Source organism: Aquarana catesbeiana, linkage group LG05 (assembly GCF_042186555.1).
Source record: "Aquarana catesbeiana isolate 2022-GZ linkage group LG05, ASM4218655v1, whole genome shotgun sequence".
Taxonomy (NCBI): Eukaryota; Metazoa; Chordata; class Amphibia; order Anura; family Ranidae; genus Aquarana; species Aquarana catesbeiana.
The window spans coordinates 510,692,426-510,719,616 of record NC_133328.1 but is presented as its reverse complement, the minus strand read 5'-3'; the positions used below and the strand labels follow the sequence as shown (position 1 = coordinate 510,719,616).

Genomic DNA, 27,191 nt, shown 5'->3' with positions numbered 1-27,191 from the left:
AGAATCAGTGTGATAAAAGCAAATATTTATTCGCTATTATCAAACAACTGGGTGGGATCAGGGCGCAGTGCCTTCTCTGTGGGCACATCAGCTATACTGGGAAGCCACCGCCACTGCCTACGATCTCTAATTCTCCCTCCTCCGCCTTGTGAAGCTGCGGGAGTGAGAAGTGCAGTGGCGCTGTGACAAGGGGAGAAGCGGGTGCGGGCTGTCAGTGTATTTCCCCCCACTCACCCCCTTTTTCTGTCAAGCAGCGCTAGACAGGGACAGAGTGGAGCTTGCAGAGATCGCTGCCCGCTCTGATTCCTCCTGCCCCCCAATTGCCTGCAGCCAGGGACCAATCAGGAGCCAGGACAAGTGCAACATGATACATGAGAGAGAGGAGTCATTGCTGCCAGGAAGAGAGACTGGAGCAGCATGCTGTCAACCAGGGGACAGAGCGGCTGTGAGGATAACGCTACTGCAGTGCCAGTTGTGGGTGTTGCCATGGGCAACCGAGTGTGAGAGGACATCTGTTTCAGAGGAAGCGGTGTTGCTGTGTCACTGGGATTGGTGAGAGGCCCTTGCGGCCATTATCTGTGGCTGTCACTAATTGCTGTGTTGGAACTTTAGAAATAATTAGTTGGTTTTGTGTTGCAGTTTGTGCACTCGGGCTCAAAAAAGTTTGCCATCACTGTACTAAGACATGGCCGTCCACCTCAACTTACAGGTCAGGCAAGGAGAGCATTAATCAGAGAAGCAGTCAAGAGGGCCATGGTAACTCTGGAGGAGCTGCAGAGATCCACAGCTCAAGCAGCAGAATCTGTCCACAGGACAACAATTAGTGCACTCCACATAGTTACATAGTTACATAGTAGGTGAGGTTGAAAAAAGACACAAGTCCATCAAGTCCAAACCATGTGTGTGATTATATGTCAGTATTACATTGTATATCCCTGTATGTTGCGGTCGTTCAGGTGCTTATCTAATAGTTTCTTGAAACTATCGATGCTCCCCGCTGAGACCACTGCCTGTGGAAGGGAATTCCACATCCTTGCCACTCTTACAGTAAAGAACCCTCTACGTAGTTTAAGGTTAAACCTCTTTTCTTCTAATTTTAATGAGTGGCCATGAGTCTTGTTAAACTCCCTTCTGCGAAAAAGTTTTATTCCTATTGTGGGGTCACCAGTATGGTATTTGCATATTGAAATCATATCCCCTCTCAAGCGTCTCTTCTCCAGAGAGAATAAGTTCAGTGCTCGCAACCTTTCCTCATAACTAATATTCTCCAGACACTTTATTAGCTTTGTTACCCTTCTTTGTACTCGCTCCATTTCCAGTACATCCTTCCTGAGGACCGGTGCCCAGAACTGGACAGCATACTCTAGGTGCGGCCAGACCAGAGTCTTGTAGAGCGGGAGAATTATCGTTTTATCTCTGGAGTTGATCCCCTTTTTAATGCATACCAATATTCTGTTTGCTTTGTGAGCAGCAGCTTGGCATTGCATGCCATTGCTGAGCCTAACATCTACTAGGACCCCCAGGTCCTTTTCCATCCTAGATTCCCCCAGAGGTTCTCCCCCCAGTGTATAGATTGCATTCATATTTTTGCCACCCAAATGCATTATTTTACATTTTTCTAAATTGAACCTCATTTGCCATGCAGTTGCCCACCCTATTAATTTGTTAAGATCTTTTTGCAAGGTTTCCAGATCCTGCAGAGAAGTTATTGCCCTGCTTAGCTTAGTATTGTCCGCAAATACAGAGATTGAACTGTTTACCCCATCCTCCAGGTCATTTATGAACAAATTAAATAGGATTGGTCTCAGCACAGAGTGGCAAGAAGAAAGCCATTGTTGAAAGAAAGCCATAAGAAGTCCAGTTTGCAGTTTGCGAGAGGTCATGTGGGAAACACAGCAAACATGTGGAAGAAGGTGCTCTGGTCAGATGAAACCATAATTGAACTTTTTGGCCCAAAAGCAAAATGCTATGTGTGGCGGAAAACTAACACTGCTTATCACCCTGAACACACCATCCCCACCATGAAACATGGTGGTGGCAGCATCATGTTGTGTGAATGCTTTTCTTCAGCAGGGACAGGGAAGCTGGTCAGAGTTAATGGGAAGATGGATAGAGCCAAATACAGGGCAATCTTAGAAGAAAACCTATTTTGTCTGCAAAAGACTTGAGACTTGGATGGAGGTTTACCTTCTAGCAGGACAATGGCCCTAAACATACAGCCAGAGCTACAATTGAATGGTTTAGATCAAAGTATATCCATGTGTTAGAATGGCCCAGTCAAAGTTCAGACCTAAATTCAACTGAGAATCTGTGGCAAGACTTGAAAATTGCTATTCACAGACGCTCTCCATCCAGTCTGACAGAGCTTGAGCTATTTTGCAAGGAAGAATAGGCAAAAATGTCACTCTCTAGATGAGCAAAGCTGGTAGAGACATACCCAAAAAAGACTTGCAGCTGTAATTGCAGCGAAAGGTGGTTCTACAAAATATTGTAGTACAAATGCACACCACACTTTTTACATATTTATTTGTAAAAAAAAAATTGAAAACCATTTATCATTTTCCTTCCACTTCATAATTATGTTCCACTTTGTATTGGTCTATGACATAAAATCCCAATAAAATACATTTACGTTTTTGGTTGTAACATGACAAAATGTGGAAAATCTCAAAGGGTATTGTGACAGACCTAGCCGGGAAAGAGACTTTTGGAGGGAACTGTATGCTAGCCTCTTGCCGATCGATCGTGGGCCCTTGCATTTGGGGGAACGGTGTTCTTTGTGAGCTGTATGTCTGGGGACCCTGGATTTGCCATACTGGAATAGTGGCTGATTCATAATGCTGGGACAGATACTGTTAGGAAATGCTGATGTAAATTCCAACACCTGTCTGTCTATTGTCTGCAAAATTTGTATTGTAAATAAGTCTACTATGGGATCTAAGAGTCATTAGATCCCCATTGTTATTTGTGTTAATTAACTCTGCTATTGTGTGAAGAAGAGTCTATGTTGATTGTGATAATGTTGATTGGATTTTCTGAACTACAAGACGGCCAGGCTGGCCTAACGGTCATGTCTGAGTCATCTAGGCTGTCTAAAGGGATTAGTTAATTAGCTCATGTTAATTAGGTTAATTAGGTTACAGCTGTATTGTTAGAGTAATATGAGCAGGAGGTCTGCACCTCCACCTTGAGTGTATAAAAGCCTGTATTTTGTCAATAAAGAGAGATTCCTGTTTGAACTTACATACAGCCTGCCTGGTGTTTGTTCTGAGCTATCACAACTGGGTTAGAACGGCACATAGCTGAAGTTCTAATCCCGGGGCTTTGGATGACCGAACCATCAGACGTTGCAATCTGATTCTATAGCTGCAGAGGAGTGTCGGGAGAGTGGAACCGAGCGAGCAAGGGGCTCGTTACATTGGTGGCAGCAGTGGGATTTGCTCTCCAGTTACTGGGACACTCCAAACCAGCCTGCAGGAGAGCCACGCTGAAAGACTTACTTGAGAGCCGTGGAGGGAATGGTGGGATCATGCTTCCTTGCCGTGAACACATCCAAACCATCACCTGGATCCAAGGTAGCAGGATAGCAGGAGAGGAGAAATACCAGCCACCATGGATGAGGAATTCAGAAGGAGGTTGCGAGAGGAGATACAGCACAGAGGACCAGTATCAGAGCAGGTCCTGCTAGGATGGTTTGATTCTATCCGTTGTGAACTCTGGAAGGAAGCGCTAGCCCGTGAGCAGCGACACCAGGGAAAAGTTCTCCCCTCCGTCCATGTGAGGTACTGGTCGCAGTATGAAGTGCGAATGCTGTTTTTGGGGGAACAGCCGAACCAGGAGTGGACAGCCGAGTTAAGCAGGCTGATCCGGGCAGAAATGCGGTTGGACGAGAGCTACAGAGCCCTCCAGTGGTATGTAGCCCAAGTGTGCCCATGGACAGCGGATGACAGCCCCACGGAAGGCTTTGACTACGATGGCCTGGGATTGTTATACTGGAGGCTGTCCAGGGACCCTGACTTTGGAAGTGATCGGGAGTGGCGTTTGAAGGAAATAATGGAGCACAGAGAGCGGAGACTGAATGTCTCAGAAGTGCACTGGGCACTGGAAGATTTGGAGTTTCTGGCCGTTCAGGAATGGGAGTTGGAGATCGCCTACAAACAGCTGTTAGACTCTGCTCAGCAGCAGGGTGGTGCTCCCTTTGCCTGGGACTATCAGGAAATACCTGTTGACAACTCTGAAATCCTGGCTGAAGAGTTGACAATGTGGCAGAGTAACGGTGCGCTTTGCCAACCTGCACCCGCAGCTATGGAGGCGGAGGTCTTATGCGGATGCAGCAAGTTCTGACTGACCTTGATGAACCTGTTTCTGCATTGGATGATCTTGGATGGAGGAATGTGCCTGTTCAGCAGAATGCCAGAGAATCGGCAGTGGAAAATCTGAAGATTGCCGTCCCCAAACCTGAAGTGCTGACCACAGGACAGAGCTCTGCTAACCTCTGCCCAGCACTGATAGCATCTTCTGGGTTCCACGGAGAGGAGATGGTGAACCTTTATCCCCAGACACCAGTTGCAGAGACAGGGGATTTGATAGACTTTTCTGCTGAGGAAGAACAACCTGGTGAGCCTCCAGCAGAAGAGGAGCTGTTATTAGGGCCAAACTTCACTATGCTCTACCCAGCACCAACAGAAGTATCTGTGAAGTTACAAGGAACTTCCCCAGCTGAAGCACTGGCAACCGGACAGAGGGTCCAAGATCTCTGCCCTACACCTGCGTCGGTTCCGGAGGCTCAGGGTGAGAAGGAGGTGGTCACTTCCCAGCAGCAGTTCAGGATACAGGGGGAGAAGGGAGAGGAGGTGTTCGTCGTCCCTCCCCAACAGTTAGCCGGAGCAGATGGTGTGGGGTTTCCAGCAGAAGGGCTGGCAACAGGGCCGAGTACTGCTGGACTTTGCCCTCAACTAACAGAGCATGGATGTCCTGTGAAGGTGGATGGGACTTCAGTCTCCACCTGTATACCCCAGGGATGCTGGGCAGTCGGCCCAGATCCCCAACAGCATGACGGAGTGAGCCCAGACACCCTGTCTTCTCTCCAGCGGCAGAACGGACTCCAGGGAGAAGGGCCAGTCCAGGCCTCTCCCCAGCGGCAGCTATGTTCTCTGAGAGAGGCAGAGGTTGGCTGGGTGAGTAATACTTTGTTTGGAACAATTTGTTTGGGGTACTGTGTGGGTACAGGCATTAGAGGACTGGAACTACTGACTAACTTCGGAGTCAACCCGTCTGGGGTCTCCTCCTGTGTTAGTCTCCTGCCGAAAGGGGAGAAATGTGACAGACCTAGCCGGGAAAGAGACTTTTGGAGGGAACTGTATGCTAGCCTCTTGCCGATCGATCGTGGGCCCTTGCATTTGGGGGAAGGATGTTCTTTGTGAGCTGTATGTCTGGGGACCCTGGATTTGCCATATTGGAATAGTGGCTGATTCATAATACTGGGACAGATACTGTTAGGAAATGCTGATGTAAATTCCAACACCTGTCTGTCTATTGTCTGCTAAAATGTGTATTGTAAATAAGTCTACTATGGGATCTAAGAGTCATTAGATCCCCATTGTTATTTGTGTTAATTAACTCTGCTATTGTGTGAAGAAGAGTCTATGTTGATTGTGATAATGTTGATTGGATTTTCTTAACTACAAGACGGCCAGTCTGGCCTAACGGTCATGTCTGAGTCATCTAGGCTGTCTAAAGGGATTAGTTAATTAGCTCATGTTAATTAGGTTAATTAGGTTACAGCTGTATTGTTAGAGTAATATGAGCAGGAGGTCTGCACCTCCACCTTGAGTGTATAAAAGCCTGTATTTTGTCAATAAAGAGAGATTCCTATTTGAACTTACATACAGCCTGCCTGGTGTTTGTTCTGAGCTATCACAACTGGGTTAGAACGGCACATAGCTGAAGTTCTAATCCCGGGGCTTTGGATGACCGAACCATCAGACGTTGCAATCTGATTCTATAGCTGCAGAGGAGTGTCAGGAGAGTGGAACCGAGCGAGCAAGGGGCTCGTTACAGGTATGAATACTTTTTTAAGGCACTGTAGCCTTTCTGAGTCCAAGATAGCCTACCAATTCTCAGGAGAGCTTTGTGTCCAATCAGACACAGGCTTCTCCAAACTGGCCACCAGGAGCAGAAACAGATGAAAAATGTACAATCTTGCAACATTTTTAAATGAAAGAAAATAAACTATGAATCTTACTAAGAAAAGGCTCAGTTTTTATACCAACCTGATGATAAAGATGCAAAGATAAAATACGAAAAAATTATCCCAGCATTAACAGCGCTAGAAAAAATAACTAAGAGTATTAGGTGCAATTGAATGAAAACCACACACAAACAATATTTCATATGTGACAGAGTCCCAACAAAAGTCCATAGGGTAGATGTAGTGCTCCGTGACCCCTCAAAACCAAAGGGAAGCCGCAAAGCCTGTATACCATCGACGGAAAGAAACCTCGTGCTCAAAGTGGTCCCCGTTGGTAATGCACTTACCAAAAACGAGTTATTAATCAGCCTTATTATCACCCGGAACTACTGAGTAAAATGCTATTTTGGGATCAGGTCCTTCATAAGCCCTTTTATGATGATATAGGTTAAACCCGATCTATCCTTATGGTGTGGAATAGGATCCTGCTCTTGTATATATCACGGTTATTTCTTAAGGTTGCTCACCAAATATTACATGCAAAGAAAGAGGGAATTCACATAGCGTAACACTCTTTTATTTGGGAACATACCCACAACTAATAAAATTATGCTTACAAGAACTTCAGATAAAAACAGCAATGTCAATGTTGAGTCTGCACTGCACAGCATATGTCATTCTCACCGCTTCCTGGTGTTGCTGAGCGCGATGAGACCCGGGATGACACGCACTGGACTGGCAGACAGGGGAGCTGTGTGGCCACGGCCTAACGCATTTCGTAATCACGTCTTCCTCAGAGGGCGTGGCCACACGGCACAGCTCACCCCTTAAATACACACGGCAAGCAAAGAATTAACTCCTAATCTGCCAAAGCATTAAGCGCCAGCGTGGGCGTCACTGCAACCAGCTAAAATAAGTGTCAGCCTGCAGACTTTACAGATCACAAAGGCTGCAGGAACACACCCATAGACAACCACACTCACATGGACGCCGTGCAGCCGAAAGCCGCACAAAGAGAGTCACAGTGTGCTCAGCGATGCCGGCCTGAATACAAATATATGATGGGCCACTTAAAATGATTGTCCGGTGACGAAAAGATCACGCACGCATTTACATGCATGGAGCAGACGCCACCACATCTATACATGTACCCGCAACCAAACAACCTGAGCTATCAAGAAGCCTACACAGGTGGATGATAGGGACATGCATACACATGAATGAATACATAGTAAAACCTACATCAGAGAGCATTAAATAATAGAATGACATTTAAATCCAAAACATACATCGGATAACATTAATAAAATGCCATTCAAAACCAAAATCAAAATGATATTAGTATGGAAATGCGAACATGCTGCGACCATCCCATGCACTACAGCAGAATTGCATCACATAAAAATGAAAATATATAAAAATATATAAAAATGCGATAATGCTGCGATCCCAATTTTTACTGCAGCAAAAATGCATCAAAAAATGACCCAGTATCATAAATAGCACAAAAAGCCAAACACCACAAATATAAAACTTAAAATAAATGTTTAAAATTGAAAATAAGTTACAAACAAATCATAAGGAGCAAATACATTAAATACATTAAAAAAAGGGCGAACAATAAGAAAAAAGAATAAATCATATAGAGATAGAATCTTATTTCCTGAATAATATGACTGGCTAACGTATACTAACATCTATTGTATGTTAAACACGATAAGCCTTACTATGAACCCTAGTCAAAAATAGAGTGTTAGTGTATATACCACTCAGGCAACCCACTATAGGGGGCAATACAAGTATTACTGAACACACAGGGCAAGGGCAGAGCCCAGATGTATCCAGGTCAGGGAGGTTAACCCGAAGAAACTTCTCCATGCTCTGATTACAATGGGCCAAAAGAAAAAATAAAAATATAACGTATAAAACTAATAGTCACTAATGAAACAATTTAAATCCAAATCGATATTCATTCCATTAGGGCTGAGCGTATTGGTCAAAAAGATCCATTGGGTTTCGCATTTAGACAATTCACGAACAATGTTACCACCCCTCCAGGCTGGGTGTACCTTGTCAATTTCCCAGAACTTCAAACCTGCTGGATCTCTCCCGTGTTTCTGTCTAAAGTGTAGAGAAACACTATGGTCCTTGTATCCAATCAAAATGTTGTAAACATGCTCACAAACTTTCTTAGCGAATGTCAGCTTGGTCCTGCCAAAATACATTAGGCCACAAGGGCACTCCAACCCATACACAGCATGAGTAGAGAGACAGGAAATAAATTCCGTAATCTCAAATTCTATAGCATTAGCTGTGGACCTAAACCTTAAACCTACTTAATCCTCTGATGTGAGTGTTCACTTGTTGACATGTTTTGCATTTTCTTCAGGCATAAAAACTAGCACGGCCCCAAATAATCTGAGGTTTGGCAAGTGGGTCCAAAACCTTTTTAACTACTTTGTCACCAAGTGAACATGTCTTTTTATATATAAATGGAGGGGCATCTGGAAGAACCTTATTTAAAACTTTATCCATCTTCAGAATGCACCAATGCTTTCTGAAAATCAATTCCACATCCCTATATTCTTCATGAAAAGTGTTAATAAAGCTTGATTTATGCTTTGTATTCTAAGTTTTTACCCTTGCTTCAAGGCAAGACTCCTGAGTGACATCACCAACCTCATCAATCACCTTATCCAGCCGTTGGGAGCTGTACCCTTTCTCTACAAATCTGCTCTTAATCTGCTGTGCTTGTACAGCGTAATCACAATCACGGGAACAATTCCTGCGAATATGCATGAATTGACCCTTGGGAATGTTACGCAACCAAAGCGGATGGTGCCCACCGTTGATTGGAATATAGCTGCTCCGGTCAGTATTCTGAAGTATGCTTTAGTAAGCAATGAATTTTGACTCCTCGTGACAGTCACATCTAGATAATGAATAGATTAGTGTTGTTGTTCAGCCACTCTGAAAACCCTATCAAGGAGGCCTCAGACCCCTGCCAGATAAAGAACAAATCATCAATGTAACGTTGGTAAAAAATAGGCTCCTTCTTCTTACCACCATAAATCCAGCTATCCTCCCACTCGCTCATGAATAAAATGGCGAGACTAGGTGCAAATTTTGCATCCATTGCTACACCATGTCTTTGGTTATAGAATGTACCATTATACCAGAAATAATTTTGCGTAAGACAAAATTCTAAAACCATCCTGAGAAACATTTTCTGGATGTAAGGAATATCTTCCCTTTGGCAAAAAGCCCAATTAAGGGCTAATAATGCATCGTCGTGTTGGATTATTGTATACAAAGACGATACATCCGCTGTTACTAGAAAGACCTCTGCATCCTCAGGAAAAAAGACACCTTTCAATAACTGCAAAAATTGGTAGTATCCTTCAGATAGGCCTTCGTGCGAATCACGCTCATCTGTAAAAAAATGATCAAGATATTGTCCAATTCTCGATGTAACGGAATCGATCCCATTTACAATCGGTCTAGCTGGAGGCTCAACCCGATCTTTGTGGATTTTCGGTAAGGTATATATAGTCGGAATATGATTGAATATCACTGTCAAAAATAGCTTTTCTTTTTTGGTGAGAACTCTCATATAAAAACTGTAATCCACCAGGTTGAAAAGGTCCATCCTATAATTTGTAGGTTCCTCATCTAACTGTAAGTACGTGTGCTAGTCTGAGAGCATAGTTGCCAACTGGGAGTGGTAAAAGCTTTTATCCAGAATCACCACCCCCCCCATCAGCAGGACGAATGATAACATTTTTTCTTTTTTCAATCGACTTAATACCTTCCTGGCTATATTTGGGATGAACATTCTTTTTAAGAGATAAACCACTCAGATCATTCAAGACCAATTGCTTGAACACCTCTACCTGGTGATTTGCCAGTTGTGGAGGATTGAAAAGGGATCTATTTTTTAGACCACTCTCAATACCCACCATATATGCTCCTTTCCTATTCCTTATGTTAAAATTATTTGTCAAAAAATATTTTTTCATATTTAACTTCCTGACATATTTGTGTATGTCGATGTATACATTAAATTTATCGGCTTTTGAGATGTGCATTTAAGTCCCGCATTGAGAATATTAGTCTCCTTCTGGGTTAACACTACTTGGCTTAAGTTATAGATACCACTCAGTCCATTTCCCTTCGTCTTTTTTTGCTGGACCCTACGTCCTGCTCTGCACCCCCTTCATGTATTATTCTTGGAGGTCTGTTCGGACTGTATGGTTTCTCCCACTCTGGAGGGTTCCACCATTCCTATGTGTTTTGTGGATAGTGGGGTTGTGAGGGTTGCCCTCTCCATGGACGATTCCCTCAACCCCTCCCTCTCTGGTGACCTCTCTTGCCCCTCACTAAAAAAAGGGAGGGGCGGGGAGACTGTGAATAATAGTTTTTCCCCATATTTTCCACATATTTACCCCTTCCTCTATTCCCCTGGGGTAATGGCATTGGTCTGGGCTATGGTCTGGGCTCTCTAGTCCAAACCTTTGTCAGTGGCACTGTTATGTTAAGTTTAATCCCATTATCAGTTCAATGATCATTCACCGTTGGGTTATCCCTAACACCCCCTACAGCAGACCCAGATGATTTATCCATATCTTGCCAAAGATAAACAGAGTTTTTTTAAAAAGTCTCTCCGAAATGTTTTAAGTTTTTTCTTTTGGGTTTCTCTATCAGTTTTTTCCAAACTTTTTTTAATTTCATTATTGAAATTAATTAATTGTTGTCTTTCCTTAAAGGGGTTGTAAAATTCATGTTTTTTCACCTTAATGCATCGGATGCATTAAGGTGAAAAAACATCTGACAATACCGTCCCCCCCAGCCCCCCATTTTACTTACCTGAGCCCGTTCACCTGCTGCGCTCGCCCCCGATTTCCTCTTTGCCGCTCAGCCTGGCCGTTTATTTGCTAGAGTGGATGGATTGAAAGCAGCTCAGCCATTGGCTCGCCGGGGGGGCGGGCCCGAGTGATACAGTCAACGGCTATAGCCGCCGGCTGTATCACGGGAGCGCGCCCGCAAGAACTAAACACCATGAGAGAGAGCTTGCATGAAGGTGTTTAGTTCTTGTGAGGAGGAGCTGAGACAGCCGCCGAGGGACCCCAGAAGACCAGGGCCACTCTGTACAAAACGAGCTGCACAGTGGAGGTAAGTATAACGTTTGTTATTTTTTTTTTTTTTAAATACCTTTACAACCCCTTTAATGAGATCCAATTTGTCCTGTAGGTCTGAGATCTTTTTTTCTAACAGGGTAATTTTTTCTTTTTGCGTGTTAAAACATATGGTTGCAATTTGAAAGCCACTCCATTGAAGAAGTTTAACCACTCAGACATGGAATCTATGTCGTCCAGATCATCCTGGGGACACACTTCCCATCTGAGACTCCGCATGATAATCTTTTCTTTGAGGTAATGCTCAAAGGTGCAAATATCCCACCAGGTACACACCTGTTTCTCAAGAGCATTACCCAGAGAAGTAAGAACGCCATTAAAATCTTCATCTTCTTCAAACTCTCCCTCGAAGGAGAACAGAGAATCAAGGTTCAATTGGCGGTCATTTAAAAAATGAATTGCATCCATGGTCGCTATGGGTAAATATAAATAAACAATCAAAAATATCAGTAACACCCTATGTTAAAAAAGAAAAAAAAATATCAGTAACGCTGTGTATTACTGATCCCAGCGCTCAAATGGATAAATAAAGTTGATGCACTATAGCAGCTATTATAATATATAATAGCTGCTATAGTGCATCAACTTTATTTATCCGTTTGAGTGCTGGGATCAGTAATACTCAGTGTTTCTGATATTTTTTATTTTATACCAACCTGTTGCAGTTGGCAGCAGCAGAGGTATGCAAGTATTTACTACCTTCTTTGCAGGGAACCCCCTGGATTTAAAATGCTATTTTAGTGCTCTAACAAAGTACTGTCTGGTAGAGGTCTAAGCATCACAAAAGTGGCTGGGCAGAATTACAAATCCTCTGGCAGATAGGACAGTTGACATGATATTTAAACTGTGTATTTAGGTATCTGTAAGAAGCCTAGCTTTAAGTCATTAGATAGTATTCAGGGAACATGATCCCCACAGGAGGTGCGTTCTCTAAACCAAGTCAGTACTCAAAAAAGACCCATCTTCTGGCTACTGTTTGTGAGTTATTATTGGATTCATATCTATTTAATTTTTCCTAAATGGCATTGGGTCATATTATATTACAAGTTTAGATGTAAGATGTGCCCATCTTACGTATAGATATTGAATCACTGACAGTCACTATGGTCACTAATGAGTTTGAAGTAGTTATAAACTATTTGATAGGTACTCTTTCAATCCTGTATCTTTGCGCAGCAAAATGTTTGTAAACAGGTATACAGTAAATGGATTTAGCTCCTTTCTTATGGTAGAATGTGTTGGATGCCAACATTTTTAGCTTAAGAGAAAATCTAGGTGAGCAAATATATGCCTGTGACTTTACATGGCTTGATTGTTACTAGCAGTGCTCAGGTCCATTACACTATTAATGAAAAACTGTCTTCTTACTATACAATCTTACCAAACAAACACAGAAGAGGAAGAATAAAAAATCCAAAACGTTCTCCTTTCTCTTTCAATTCCTTTCTTTTCTTTCCCCCTCTATATCTGCGCTCATCAGTCCCTTTTTTAGCTGTTATATATGTATTCATTTCCCTCCAATGTTAACTTTCTTATCTAATGTCCCATATTAATATGCTCATCAGATTTCTCAACCAGATCAGATACTAACCACCCATGCCAGATCTTTCCAAATTTCTTAGGACATCTCCTATGTTTGAAGGTCAGTTTCTCTTGTCTTAAATTAAGGTTATTGCTTTTATCCATTGTTCTATCTTTAGTGAAGAGTTTGATATATATTTTTGCAATATGAGTTTCCGTGCTATGTACATAGTTCTCAGCCACATCTCTTGCACCTATTCTGGGAGAATATCTAACAGCATGACCCCTAATAATGCTACTTTTGGGTCAGGCTGTACCTGTGTGGAACACAAGGAGTTCAAAATGTCAAATATATACTCCCAGGAGTGGTACAATTTATTTGGGGGCAACGCCACGACATAGTGTACCGGTACCGTTTATACATCTTGGGCAATTAGATGTAGTTGCTTTACCCAAGGAATACAATTTTAACGGTATATAGTGATATAGTGAGCTCTGTGAATAATAAATAGTTGATGTAACGAGCCCCTTGCTCGCTCGGTTCCACTCTCCCGACACTCCTCTGCAGCTATAGCATCAGATTGCAGATCTGATGGTTCGGTCATCCGATGCTCCGGGATTAGAACTACAGCTATGTGCCGTTCTAACCCAGTTGTGATAGCTCAGAACAAACACCAGGCAGGCTGTATGTAAGTTCAACCAGGACTCTCTTTTATTCAAAAATACAGGCTCTTTTATACACTAACAGTGGAGGTGCATACCTCCGGCTCATATTACTCTAACAATAAACCTGTAACCTAATTAACCTAATTAACATGGGCTAATTAACTAATCCCTTTAGACAGCCTAGATGACTCAGACATGACCTTTAGGCCTGACTGGCCGTCTTGTAACTTAGAACCCCCAATCAACATTATCACAATAGCAGAGTTAATTAACACAAACAACAATGGGGATCTAATGACTCTTAGATCCCATACTAGAGACTTATTTACAATACACATTCTAGTAGGCAACAGACAGACAGGTGGCTGGAATTGATGACATTAGCATTTAACAGTAGGAGTCCCAATGGTATGAATCAGTCACTATTCCAATATGGCAAATACAGGGTCCCCAGAGTCTGTGTGTCCTGGGGGACCAGGACCCGAATCCACAGTAATACCACCTCAAGGGTCCCCAGGCATACAGCTCACAAAGAGCACTGTTCCCCCAAATGCCAGGGCCCACGATCGATCGGCAAGAGGCTAGCATTCAGTCCCTTCCAAAAGTCTCTCTCCCGGCTAGGTCTGTCACATTTCTCCCCTTTCGGCAGGAGACTAACACAGGAGGAGACCCCAGACGGGTTGACTCCGAAGTTAGTCAGTAGTTCCAGTCCTCTAATGCCTGTACCCACACAGTACCCCAAACAAATTGTTCCAAACAAAGCATTACTCACCCAGCCAACCTCTGCCTCTCTTAGAGAACATATCTGCCGCTGGGGAGGGGCCTGGACTGGCCCTTCTCCCGCTGGAGAGAAGACAGGGTGTCTGGGCTCACTCCGTCATGCTGTTGGGGATCTGGGCCAACTGCCCAGCATCCCTGGGGTATACAGGTGGAGACTGAAGTCCCATCCACCTTCACAGCAAATCCATCCTCTGTTAGTTGAGGGCAGAGTCCAGCAGTACTCGGCTCTTTTGCCAGCCCTTCTGCTGGAAACCCCACACCATCTGCCCCGGCTAACTGTTGGGGAGGGACGACGAACACCTCCTCTCCCTTCTCCCCCTGTATCCTGATCTGCTGCTGGGAAGTGACCACCTCCTTCTCACCCTGAGCCTCCGGAACCGCCGCAGGTGTAGGGTAGAGATTTGGACCCTCTGTCCGGTTGCCAGCGCTTCAGCTGGGGAAGTTCCTTGCAACTTCACAGATACTTCTGTTGGTGCTGGGCAGAGCACAGTGAAGTTTGGCCCTAATAACAGCTTCTCTTCTGCTGGAGGCTCACCAGGTTGTTCTTCCTCAGCAGAAAAGTCTATCAAATCCCCTGTCTCTGCAACTGGTGTCTGGGGATAAAGGTTCACAATCTCCTCTCCGTGGAACCCAGAAGATGCTATCAGTGCTGGGCAGAGCACAGTAAAGTTTGGCCCTAATAACAGCTCTTCTTCTGCTGGAGGCTCACCAGGTTGTTCTTCCTCAGCAGAAAAGTCTATCAAATCCCCTGTCTCTGCAATTGGTGTCTGGGGATAAAGGTTCACCATCTCCTCTCCGTGGAACCCAGAAGATGCCATCAGTGCTGGGCAGAGGTTAGCAGAGCTCTGCCCTGTTGTCAGCACTTCAGGTTTGGGGACGGCAATCTTCAGATTTTCCACTGCTGATTCTCTGGCATTCTGATGGACAGGCACATTCCTCCATCCAAGATCATCCAATGCAGAAACAGGTTCATCAAGGTCAGTTAGCACTTGCTGCATCCGCCATAAGACCTCCGCCTCCATAGCTGTGGGGGCAAGTTGGCAAAGCACACTGTTACTCTGCCACATTGTCAACTCTTCAGCCAGGATTTCAGAGTTGTCAACTGGTATTTCCTGATAGTCCCAGGCAAAGGGAGCCCCACCCTGCTGCTGAGCAGAGTCTAACAGCTGTTTGTTGGCGATCTCCAGCTCCCATTCATGACTTTATCCAATCATGGCTCATTACCGCCCCACAGTATAAAAGTATTCTTTCAATGGCAGCCATTTTCAGTGTGATTTTGGCGTGGAGAGAGATAGAACAGGTCTCTGTTCAGTGCTATCAGTTAGTTAGTGTGCTATACTGTGCTATTTTGCTTCATTTGTCAGTGTAGAATATTAGTTTAGTGTCAGTCTAGGGCATAGTGTGAGTGTAGTGAGGAGGACCATAATTCAGCTTTGCATAGTGACCAGCTAGAGTAGGGACAGTTCAGATAGTTTCACTGTTGTGTAGTGAGACCGTGCCATTCATACATACATTAGTGTAGAGTAGGGACAACTCAGATAGTTTCAGTGTAGTGTAGTGAGACCGTGTCAGTAATCGTTACATTAGTGTATAGCTAGAGTAGGGACAGTTCAGATAGTGTCAGTGTAGTGATGGTTGAACACAGTCTATCTGATTGCGTTACTGACAGTTTAACGCCATTTACTTCTGTGTGTGTTACTGCCAGTTTAACGCCATATAGTTTTGCGTGCGTCACTGCAAGCTTAAAGCCATATAGTTTTGCGTGTGTTACTGCCAGTTTAACACCATATAGTCCTGTGTGCGTTACTGCCAGTTTAACGCCATTTACTTCTGTGTGTGTTACTGCCAGTTTAACGCCATTTTGTTTTGCGTGCGTTACTGCCAGTTTAACACCATATAGTTCTGTGTGCCTTACTGCCAGTTTAACGCCATTTACTTCTGTGTGAGTTACTGCCAGTTTAACGCCATATCGTTTTGTGTGCGTTACTGCCAGTTTAACACCATTTCGTTTTGCATGCATTACTGCCAGTTTAACTCCATATAGTTCTGTGTGCGTTACTGCCAGTTTAATGCCATATAGGTCTGTGTGCATTACTGCCAGTTTAACGCCATTTACTTCTGTCTGCATTACTGCCAGTTTAACGTCATATCGTTTTGTGTGCATTACTGCCAGTTTAACACCATATAGTTTTACGTGCGTTACTGCCAGTTTAACGCCATATAGTTCTGTGTGCGTTACTGCTAGTTTAACGCCATATAGTTTTGCGTGCGTTACTGCCAGTTTAACGCCATATAATACTGTGTGCATTACTGCCAGTTTAACACCATATCATTTTGTGCGCGTTACTGCCAGTTTAATGCCATATAGTTCTGTGTGCGTCACTGTACGTTTGGCGCATTATATTGCAGTATATTATAGTGTATCCGTGGAGTGTGTCTGTGTAGTGTGAGTACTCAAATTAAAGTGCACCAAACACCTCTTTACATTGATCAAAGTGCATCTACACACAGATTTCAACTTCTTCTTTACATTTGCTTATAAGCACCGCCCCCTCCCTTCTAATAATGTCTGGGAGGACAACAAGGAGAGGCAGACATTCCCTTGGCACTGTAAGGGGGCCAGCAACAAATGCGTCCACAGGCAAAGGTGGATGTGGTGATCAGTCCTCAGGCAGGGCATCATTTCCTCTATTTAGTGAGTTTGCCCATACTATCCAGCCACAGCATGCAGAGGAGGTGGTGGACTGGCTTACTAAACCTTCCTCATCCTCCTCATCCTCTGTCACACAAGCAGAGACAAGTGTACAGTCCCTTGCAGTTGCCAGAGTGGATAAACCTGCCTCCTTGTCCACATCTATTCCTGCCATAGCCCCGACATGAGCCATTGAGGAGTCAGCTGAGTTATTTGACCACAGCGTCATCCACTTGCTCCTTGATGATGCCCAGCCATTACTGGATTCAGATGTTGGTTCTGAGGTTGAGGATGACAGGAACATGAGCCTAGAGAGAGGGAGGAACACTGGTAGAGAAATTGGCATTCATGTTCCGCAGCGTATTGCCAAGTTGTCTCCAGTGGTAATGATGAAGATAGAGGACATGGAGATGATGATGATGAGGTCACTTATGCGACTTGGGTGCCAGATAGAGCAGAGGAGGAAACTGAAGGTGAGGCGGCACAACCCCAAGGAGGCCGACATCAAGAAAGAGTGGAGAGCAGCCACCCTATTCCATCACATTCTGCAGCTGTTATTTCCCAGCCCACTCCCCAAAGCTCAGCTGTCTGGGCCTTTTTCAGCACATCTGCAGCAGATCGCACTTTTGCTCTCTGCAAACTGTGTCTCAAACGTGGCAAAAACACCAACCATATGCATATCATTGCAATTTTTTTGCCTTCATCAAGAGCACCTCTATAGGGTTACGGTAGGAAGGCGTCCCTGACACCCAAAGAGTAATTTTTCTGCACCTGTTTGACAGGTGCATATCATTGCAATTTCTTTACAGCAAGGGCAATTCTTGCTTTCATCAAGAGTACCTCTATAGGGTTATGGTGGGAGGGCACCACCGACACCCAAAGACCAATTTTTACGCACCCGTTACTTCTATACAAAGTCAAAGTGACACCTTAATGTATCCAAAAAATCTCTACTCTTGTTCCCAGTGCACTACAATGTGGCCTCATCATACACACTGGCTCCCCAGCTGTTGCTGAGCAAAAAAAAGGCAGCTTGCTGGGAAAATGTCATTTTTTTGGCTTTATAAATGCAATTTTTGCTGCAGCAGATTCTAGACATGGTAGAGATCTGCCACTTTACAGGTAGACTAAGGGGACCCTCCAGGCACTATATTGGAAGGAATTTTTCATTTTTAGCCTTTCACTTTAAAAATAAAAAAAACACTGCTCATTTAAAAATGACGTTTTTCACAATTTTTTTTTTTATTGATACATATCCCCCAGGGCAGGACCCGGACCCCTGTAACCATTGTATGCCCATTTACTTGCGTATAAGCCTTCAAAATGGGCACTTTTGATTTTTGACGTTTGGGTCCCATTGACTTTAATGGGGTTTCTTATTTGGGTCCGAACTTTTGCGGTGTTCGAAAGTTCTGGTGCGAGCTGAACAGGGGTCCGTTTGGCCCATCCCTAGTTTTCAGTGAAGATTTTGTACCATTGTATCCCTTTACTTTGTTGTTGTTTGTACTGTTACGGCATATGTCATGACTGTATAACAACTATTATTGGTTTTGCCTACTTTAATTGTTCTACTGCAGTTAACAATGTTGTCATTATTTTATTTATTTTTTTTAATTTATGTTACTTATATAGCGCCGTCAATTTACGCAGCGCTTTACATATACATTCTACATTCACATCAGTCCCTACCCTCAAGGAGCTTACAATCTAAGGTCCCTAACTCACATTCATACATACTAGGGACAATTTAGACAGGATCCAATCAACCTACCAGCATGTCCTTGGAGTGTGGGAGGAAACCGGAGTACCCGGAGGAAACCCACGCAGGCACAGGGAGAACATGCAAACTCCAGGCAGGTAGTGTCGTGGTTGGGATTTGAACCAGCGACCCTTCTTACTGCTAGGCAAAAGTGCTATCCACTACACCACTGTGATTATGACTGTATACACAATAAATCTCTCTGTAAAAAAACAAAAAACAGACGCTATATATACTGTAGCAGTGGGACCCCGTGCTACTCAGAAGATTGCTGGTTTATGTCAGATTTTTGGACAGGCAGGCATGCTGGGCTATTAATTGTCACCTGGCTATGGCTCAGGGCTCCACCCAACAGACAGGAGGTCTGTGCATGGGAGTCAGGTGGACTCCCAAACTCTCCAGGAGTTAGCGAGGCAGCATGGGGGCAGCCAGAGCGCGCATGTCTGCAGGAAGCAGATTTTGTCACTATTTTGTGAGTAAGCTATCAGAGAGCTTGACTCTAGGAACTCTTTTGGCCTAAGGAGCAGACCTAAGGCTTAATCACCCCAATCTTACTATATATATATATATATATATATATCTCTCCTTAAAACCTGTCCTCTGTAACCCTAAAGTTTACATATTACATATCTAATTGTATTGAGTAGCTGATGAGGACAAACTTCACCCTAAGCTGAAGCTGAATATTACTGTATTAGAGATGTCAGTGTAGGACCACTTAATTACATTCAGACCTAAGGATTTTTTTTTTTTATACCCAAGATATTGCATAGATAGCTGATAAGATAAAAATAATAAATAGTAAGCAATTAAAAGTCGCTTATCTTGGGTGTATAAAAAGAATGAAAGAAATGAAATGGTTCTATGCTGACATGATTTCTAATTTAGTCATTTTCCAAGAAAGTGCTACTAAATAATGATTTATAAAGTACAGTGAGATAGTGTTAAAATTGCACCATTTTGGTAAATTGCATTGAGGTCAATGGGAAAGAAAATGTTGTTTTGATAAATGAGATGCTAATAACAGAATTGTTTTTTTTTTAATTTATTTCACCTCTGAGCTTTCTTTTCAAACTCTCCCCCAACTGCGATATCATACTTCTGTTACGTTGGTGCCCTCTATGTGGGCTGGGACCTATGGTGTCCCCCAGGAGTCTCCAGTTTGGAAGTACGTTATGTTCAACCATTTACAGTACTGCCCACACAGGCAATGCAAGAGCCAAAGCCACAGAGGTGATTGACAGCAGCTCCCAAGCTGGCTGTGCAACCCCGGGGGAGAGTTTGAGAAGGAAGTTAAGAGGAGATAAAAAGAGCAAGTGCATATAAGTTCTGTTAATAGTATTTCATTTATGAAAAAAAAAGATGTAATATCACTTTAAGGAGGTTTTTTGCATTTGCTAAGAGTAAATTGGGCCTTAAAGAGGTAGTAAAGTCCATTTTTTGATTTATACCTACAGGTAAGCCTATATAAGGCTTACCTGTAAGTACAATAAAAATCTCCTAAACGTGCGCTGTTTAGGAGATATTTACTTTTGCAGCAGCCGGGGATGTCACCGGCAGGCCGACACATGTGCACTGTTCTATGAATGGACACTGCCGTCCATTCAGAGCTATGTGCCATGGCCATAACTGCCGTGCGTGGAGTCACATAATCATGGCTCGGCCACTCAAATGACTAAAGCTTGTGAACCCAGAAAAACAAGTAAAGATGGAAGCCCCGGCAGCGGTGACATCCTGCCACTGAAGGGCTTCATTTTAAGGGGAGCCTGTCATAGTATGCTAGTGAATGGTGCATGCTAGCACATTATGACATTATCCTGCAGGAGCCCTTTTTTTTTCCTTTTACTTTTTTGGGGCATTTTACTACCACTTTGAATGGCTTGGGAAGAATACAGAAGCTCATTTCAGCTATCCTGAACATGTCCTTGTTACATAAAGGACCCCTGATTTTAAGTTGCAGAAAAATTACACCATTTTCATGAAATGCATTGAGGTCAGTGGAAAAGAAAAAGTTATTTTAATAAATAAAATGCTAATAACAGAACTTGCATGGGCTTGTTTTTTGTTTTGTTTTTTAACTGAAAGAAAAGTCAGGCAGTGAAGGAAAAAACAGTGAAAAACATTAAAGCAACAGTGCACAAAAAATCAATTAAAAAAAAAAAAAAAAAAGAAAAGCACAAAGAACGCTAGATAAAATAAACAAAACTGTTCCAAATACATCCCACAAACCCAAAAACGGTAAATAAATAAAGAGAGAAGTATATATTTTTTCAAGTATATTGTATATAAACAGCTTAATGATAAAAACTGAGAGTTAGCACTTTCACTTCAGAGTTAGGCCAATGACAAAACCAGTAATTTTGCAGTGAAATCAATTACACCCAAAATCTTTCTATTCATCCCTAAGCAAGTCATAGCAAGATATTTTAGACAAATCTGGATCGTTTACTATGAGTTCCTGTACTTTACACATTGGTCTTTGCCTGTTTATATATTAATCACTGCTATACACTATATATTACTATACATACACAATATATATATATATATATATATATATATATATATATATATATATATATACACAGTATCTCACAAAAGTGAGTACACCCCTCACATTTTTATAAATATTTTATTATATCTTTTCATGTGTCACTGAAGAAATGACACTTTGCTACAATGTAAAGTAGTGAGTGTACAGCTTGTATAACAGTGTAAATTTGCTGTTCTCTCAAAATAACTCAACAAACTGCCATTAATGTCTAAACCACTGGCAACAAATGTCAGTACACCCCTAAGTGAAAATGTCCAAATTGGGCCAAATCAGCCATTTTCCCTCCCTGGTGTCATGTGACTCATTAGTGTTACAAGGTCTCAGGTGTGAATGAGGGGGAGGTGTGTTAAATTTGGTATTATAGCTCTCACTCTCTCATACTGGTCACTGGAAGTTCAACATGGCACCTCATGGAACTCTCTTAGGATCTGAAAAAAAGAATTGTTGCTCTACATAAAGACGGCCTAGACTATAAGAAGATTGCCAAGACCCAGAAACTGAGGTGCAGCACGGTGGCTAAGACCATACAGTGGTTTAACAGGACAGGTTCCACTCATAAGAGGCCTCGCCATGGTCGACCAAAGAAGTTGAGTGCACATGCTCAGCGTCATACCCGGAGGTTGTCTTTGGTAATAGACGTATGAGTGCTGCTAGCATTGCTGCAGAGGTTGAAGGGGTGGGGGGTCAGCCTGTCAGTGCTCAGACCATACACCACACACTGCATCAAATTGGTCTGCATGGCTGTTCTAAAGATGATGCACAAGAAAGCCTGCAAACAGTTTGCTGAAGACAAGCAGACTAAGGACATGGAGTACTGCAACCATGTCCTGTGGTCTGATGAGACCAAGATAAACTTATTTGGTTCAGATGGTGTCAAGCGTGTTTGGCAGCAACCAGATGAGGAGTACAAAGGGAACCATGAATGCCAACATGTACTGTGACATACTGAAGCAGAGCATGATCCCCTCCCTTCAGAGACTGGACCGCAGGGTAGTATTCCAACATGATAACGACCATCAAACACACCTCCAAGACCACTGCCTTGCTAAAGAAACTGAGGGTAAAGGTGATGAACTGGCCAAGCATGTCTCCAGACCTTGCGCTCCTCCACCTTCCATTTGGGGCATCCTCAAATGGAAGGTGGAGGAGTGCAAGGTCTCTAACACCCACGTGCTCTGTGATGTTGTCATGGAGGAGTGGAAGAGGACTCCAGTGGCAACTTGTGAAGCTCTGATGAACTCCATGCCCAAGAGGGTAAAGGCAGTGCTGCAAAATAATGGTGGCCACACAAAATATTGACACTTTGGCCCAATTTGGACATTTTCACTTAGGGGTGTACTCACTTTTGTTGCCAGCGGTTTAGACATTAATGGCTGTGTTTAGAGTTATTTTGAGGGGACAACAAATTTACACTGTTATTCAAGCTGTACACTCATTCCTTTACATTGTAGCAAAGTGTAATTTCTTCAGTGCTGTCACATGAAAAGACATAAAATATTTACAAAAATGTGAGGGGTGTACTCACTTTTGTGAAATACTGTATATATATATATATATATATATATATATATATATATATGTGTGTGTGTGTGTGTGTGTATATACAGTTGTGCACAAAAGTTTGCATACCCTGGCAGAAATTGTAAAATGTTGGCATTTATATTGAAAATATGACTAATCCTTTATTCAAGGACAGTGATCACATGAAGCCATTTATTATCACATAGTTTTTTGGCTCCTTTTAATGATAACAGAAATCACCCATATGGCCCTGGTCAAAAGTTTACATACCCTGGAATGTTTGGCCTTGGTACAGACACAGAAGGTGGCACACACAGGTTAGAATGGCTATTAAAGGTTAATTCCCCACATTTCGCAATTAGTGTCTGAGTTTGTTAGCTCTCACATGGATGCGCTAAGCAGGCTACATACTAAGCCATGGGGAGCAGAAAAGAACAGTCAAAAGACTTGCGTAACAAGGTAATGAAACTTTACAAAGATGGAAATGGATATAAAAAGATATCCAAAGCCTTGAATATGCCAGTCAGTACTGTTCAATCATTTAATAAGAAGTGGAAAATTTGGGGATCTCTTGATACCAAGCCAAGGTCAGGTAGATCAAGAAAGATTTCAGCCACAACTGCCAAAGGAATTGTTTGGGATACAAAGAAAAACCCACTGGTATCCTCAGGAAAAATACAGGCTGCTCTGGAAAAAGATGATGTGGTTGTTTTTAAGGAGCACAATACGCTGATACTTGAACAAAAAAGAGCTGCATGGTCAAGTTGCCAGAAAGAAGCCTTTACTGAACAAATTCCACAAAAAAGCCTGGTTACAATATGCCCAACAACACCTTGACATGTATCATTGGGATTTTTTTGTGGCACAGTAAAGGCTTCCATCTGGCAGCTCAACCATGCAGCTCTTTTTTGTTCAAGTATCGTTGAATTGTGCTCCTTAAAAACAACCACACCGGCTTTTTGGAGAGCAGCCTGTATTTCTCCTGAGGTTACCTGTGAGTTTTTCTTTGTATCCTGGGCAATTCTTCTGCCAGTTGTGGCTGCTATCTTTCTTGGTCTATCTGACCATGGCTTATTATCAAAAGAACCCCAAATTTTCAACTTCTTAATAAAGGATTAAACAGTACTGACTTGCATATTCTAGGCTTTGGGTATCTTTTTACAGTAAAACCTTGGATTGCGAGCATAATTAGTTCCAGAAACATGCTTGTAATCCAAAGCACTTTTATATCAAAGCAAATTTCCTCATAAGAAATAATGGAAACTCAGATGATTCGTTCCACAACCATTTATTCATAAGTCCTTCAGTTTATAGTCCATATAAATAGATTATAGCAATGTGATAGGTTGTGTAACCATAAAATGTCCATCCACAAATGGCAGCCTCCAGAAGATGATTAGAAGCAAAATCCAGCAGGAGCTACAGTGTATAAAAGAGAAGAGAGGCGCCTCTAAGTGTAGAAATATGGTTACTTTTAATGAAGTTACAACATTTAGCAACTCACATGGTTGATGATTAAAAGAGGTACATCTAAGTATGCAGGCATCCGTGGTAAAGCTGTCCACATAGACCATCCTCCGCACCACCGGCACTCACTGCTGTCAGTCTGCAATCGTGACCAGGAAGACTACCCTGCAGAAGAATGATTTCAATGCGAGGCTTGAAGTGCTCATGGAGCTCAGCGTGGAAGGGATGATGTTGATGATGGTGTGGAGGATGGCCTATGTGAACAGCTTTACCCCGAATGCCTGCAAACTTGCATGTGCCTGTTTTAATCATCAACCATGTGACTTGCTAAACGTTGTATCTTCATTAAATGTAACCATATTGCTACACCTAGAGGCGCCTCTGTTCTGTTTTATACTCAGTTGTGATATGACGCTACTTGTATATCAAGAAATCGCTCGTTCATCAAGTCAAAATTTATATAAAAATTTTGCTTGTCTTGCAAAACGCTCTCTAACCAAGTTACTCTAAAACCAAGGTTTTACTGTATATCCTTTTCCATCTTTATAAAGTTTCATTACCTTGTTACGCAGGTCTTTTGACTGTTCCTTTCTACCTACTCATGGCTCAGTGTCTAGCCTGCTTAGGGCAGCCATGTGAGAGCTAACAAATGCATTGACTATTTATACACAGACACTAACTGTGATTTCAAAAGCCACAAATGTGAGAAATTAACCTTTAATTGCCATTTTAACCTGTGTGTGCCACCTTCTGTGTCCGTAAAAAAGACCAAACATTCCAGGGTATGTAAACTTTTTATCAGGGCCATTTGGGTGATTTCTGTTATCATTATGATTTAAAAAGGATCTGAAAAACTATGTGATTTTAAATGGCTTCATGTGATCACTATCCTTAAATCAAAGACAGTTTTTTGGCATGATCAGTCATATTTTCAATATAAATGCCGACATATATATATATAGATCTATCTATCTACAAATATACAAATATATATATATATATATATATATATATATATATATACATATATATATATACCAGAATGATAGTATGGAATACAGTACCTGCTCTTGACTTGGGTGGATTATGAAACCTCATTCACTCGAAGGAAGGAGCGTTGTGGTTTCAGCAGAAGTGTGTGCCCTGCTCTGCTCTGCTTTGCTCTGCCTCATTCATGTACTCATGTACAACTTAGCTCTGCCTTATTCAGCTGAATAATGAAAACATATTTGATGGAAAAAGTCACTGTTTGCTCTCTAATGAGCTGTCCTGTAGCAACCATAAATAAAGGAATGCCACACCTTGGTAATCTTTACCAATAAAGCCCAGGGTTTATCTTGGTGGTGCTCAGTGTTAGAGCTACATAGAGACACAGGCACCTTTGTATCAATATCAACAATGCTCTCCAGAGTAAACTTTAAAATACACACAGTAGTAGACTGAAAAGAAGGCTGGTCAGACATGATTTGTAGACAGGTCAATGACAAAGTGAAAAAGTGTTGTGTTTTTTTAAATTGGCCTGCACTGTTTTGTCGCACGGTCCCAGTTTTGGCTATCATGTGAGTAACCTTTTTGGCATGGCCCATTATGCCCAATTTCCCCCTTTTCTGCCGATTTTGTTAGACCCATGAAACTATATTGCTTTTCATACATTTTTTTATAGAATTCAGATGCATCCGGCTCCTGAAGAGTGGATTGAAGTCCATGAAACGCAGCGTCGGGCCTACCTTTGATGCATCAAACACACATTGACCCATTTTCAGATGTTTTTTACTTCACATGACTTTTATCTTGCTTGGGGGATTAAGATGCATAATTGTACCTACCCATGTCCCATGGTTGTATATACATAGATTTATTGTTTATATGCGATTATTTTATGTCTAATGTTTGCAATGCATTTTTATGCCATGTTGATCATTGGTCCTTAATAAACATACATATGTTTGCACCTCTGTGAGGGTGATTTAAAGTCCCAACCTCCCCCCCCCCTCTTTTTCATGATATTAAGGATGGGGGCGCAAACTTTCCCTTGCGTCCCAATTAAAGTCCTAAGTTCGCTTTTCCCCCCATTGCTTGCAGGGCTGAAATGGGAACAGACGTTTTTTTTTTATGATGGTGAACCATGACGCATACAGTTTAGCTTGTTGCAATGCGTGCGTTAAAACTCAACAAATGGGTCCAAACACTAAATTCTCATATAGGCTTTAAGATGTTAATGTAATTTAAACTTACTTTTATTAAAACAATCCCTTGTGATCCCGCCATAAAGATTTCTGTTCAGGTTCTTCTTGTTATTGGGTGACAACACTTTACCCCTGTCTCCAAATTGTACTCCTGGGTTGTCACCCTGTCATATAGACTGCCAATGGAGACTACAAGTGACTGTTTCAACACACATTTCATGGGCATGGTCCGGTGTTGTCATCATCAGGACACCTGCCCTAAAAAATGCAGTGCGGTCCTGACAGGAACTGGCTGCAAAGGGGTTGCAGGAGATCAGCATTACTGAGAGTTGTTTATGCATTACGGTAATGCGATGTAAAATCTAAATTAGGGCACAAACCTCAGAGTCTTACCATTCATTTTGACACACTAGTGCACTATTAGCCCTGGTTCACACCACCAGTTCAAAGTCACATGGCAAGTCACACCCCATTTGCGGCAATGGAACCGTTTAAACAGCTGCAACTCAAGTCACAGCGACTTTAAAAAAAGTTCCTGTACTACTTCTGTGCGATTTCAGTGTGACTTGCATTGGCATCTGTTCAATGAAGTCGCACAGATGTCAGCAAGCAGTACATGAAATCGCACTCATAGTCGACTTTGAAGCCATGCCAAAGTCA

General features: G+C 42.5%; 1 protein-coding gene across 4 annotated transcripts in view; it reads right to left on the bottom strand.

Annotated features, from left to right (window-relative positions):
- RP1 (RP1 axonemal microtubule associated) overlaps window positions 1-25,596 on the bottom strand; it is a 580,110-nt gene extending 554,514 nt beyond the window's left edge. For all 4 annotated transcript variants that reach the window (XM_073631609.1, XM_073631611.1, XM_073631610.1 and 1 more), the window contains exon 1: window positions 25,410-25,596. The gene's annotated coding sequence lies outside the window, so the exon portion shown is untranslated. The remainder of the gene's footprint in view (window positions 1-25,409) is intronic.
- Between the last annotated feature and the right edge of the window lie 1,595 nt (window positions 25,597-27,191).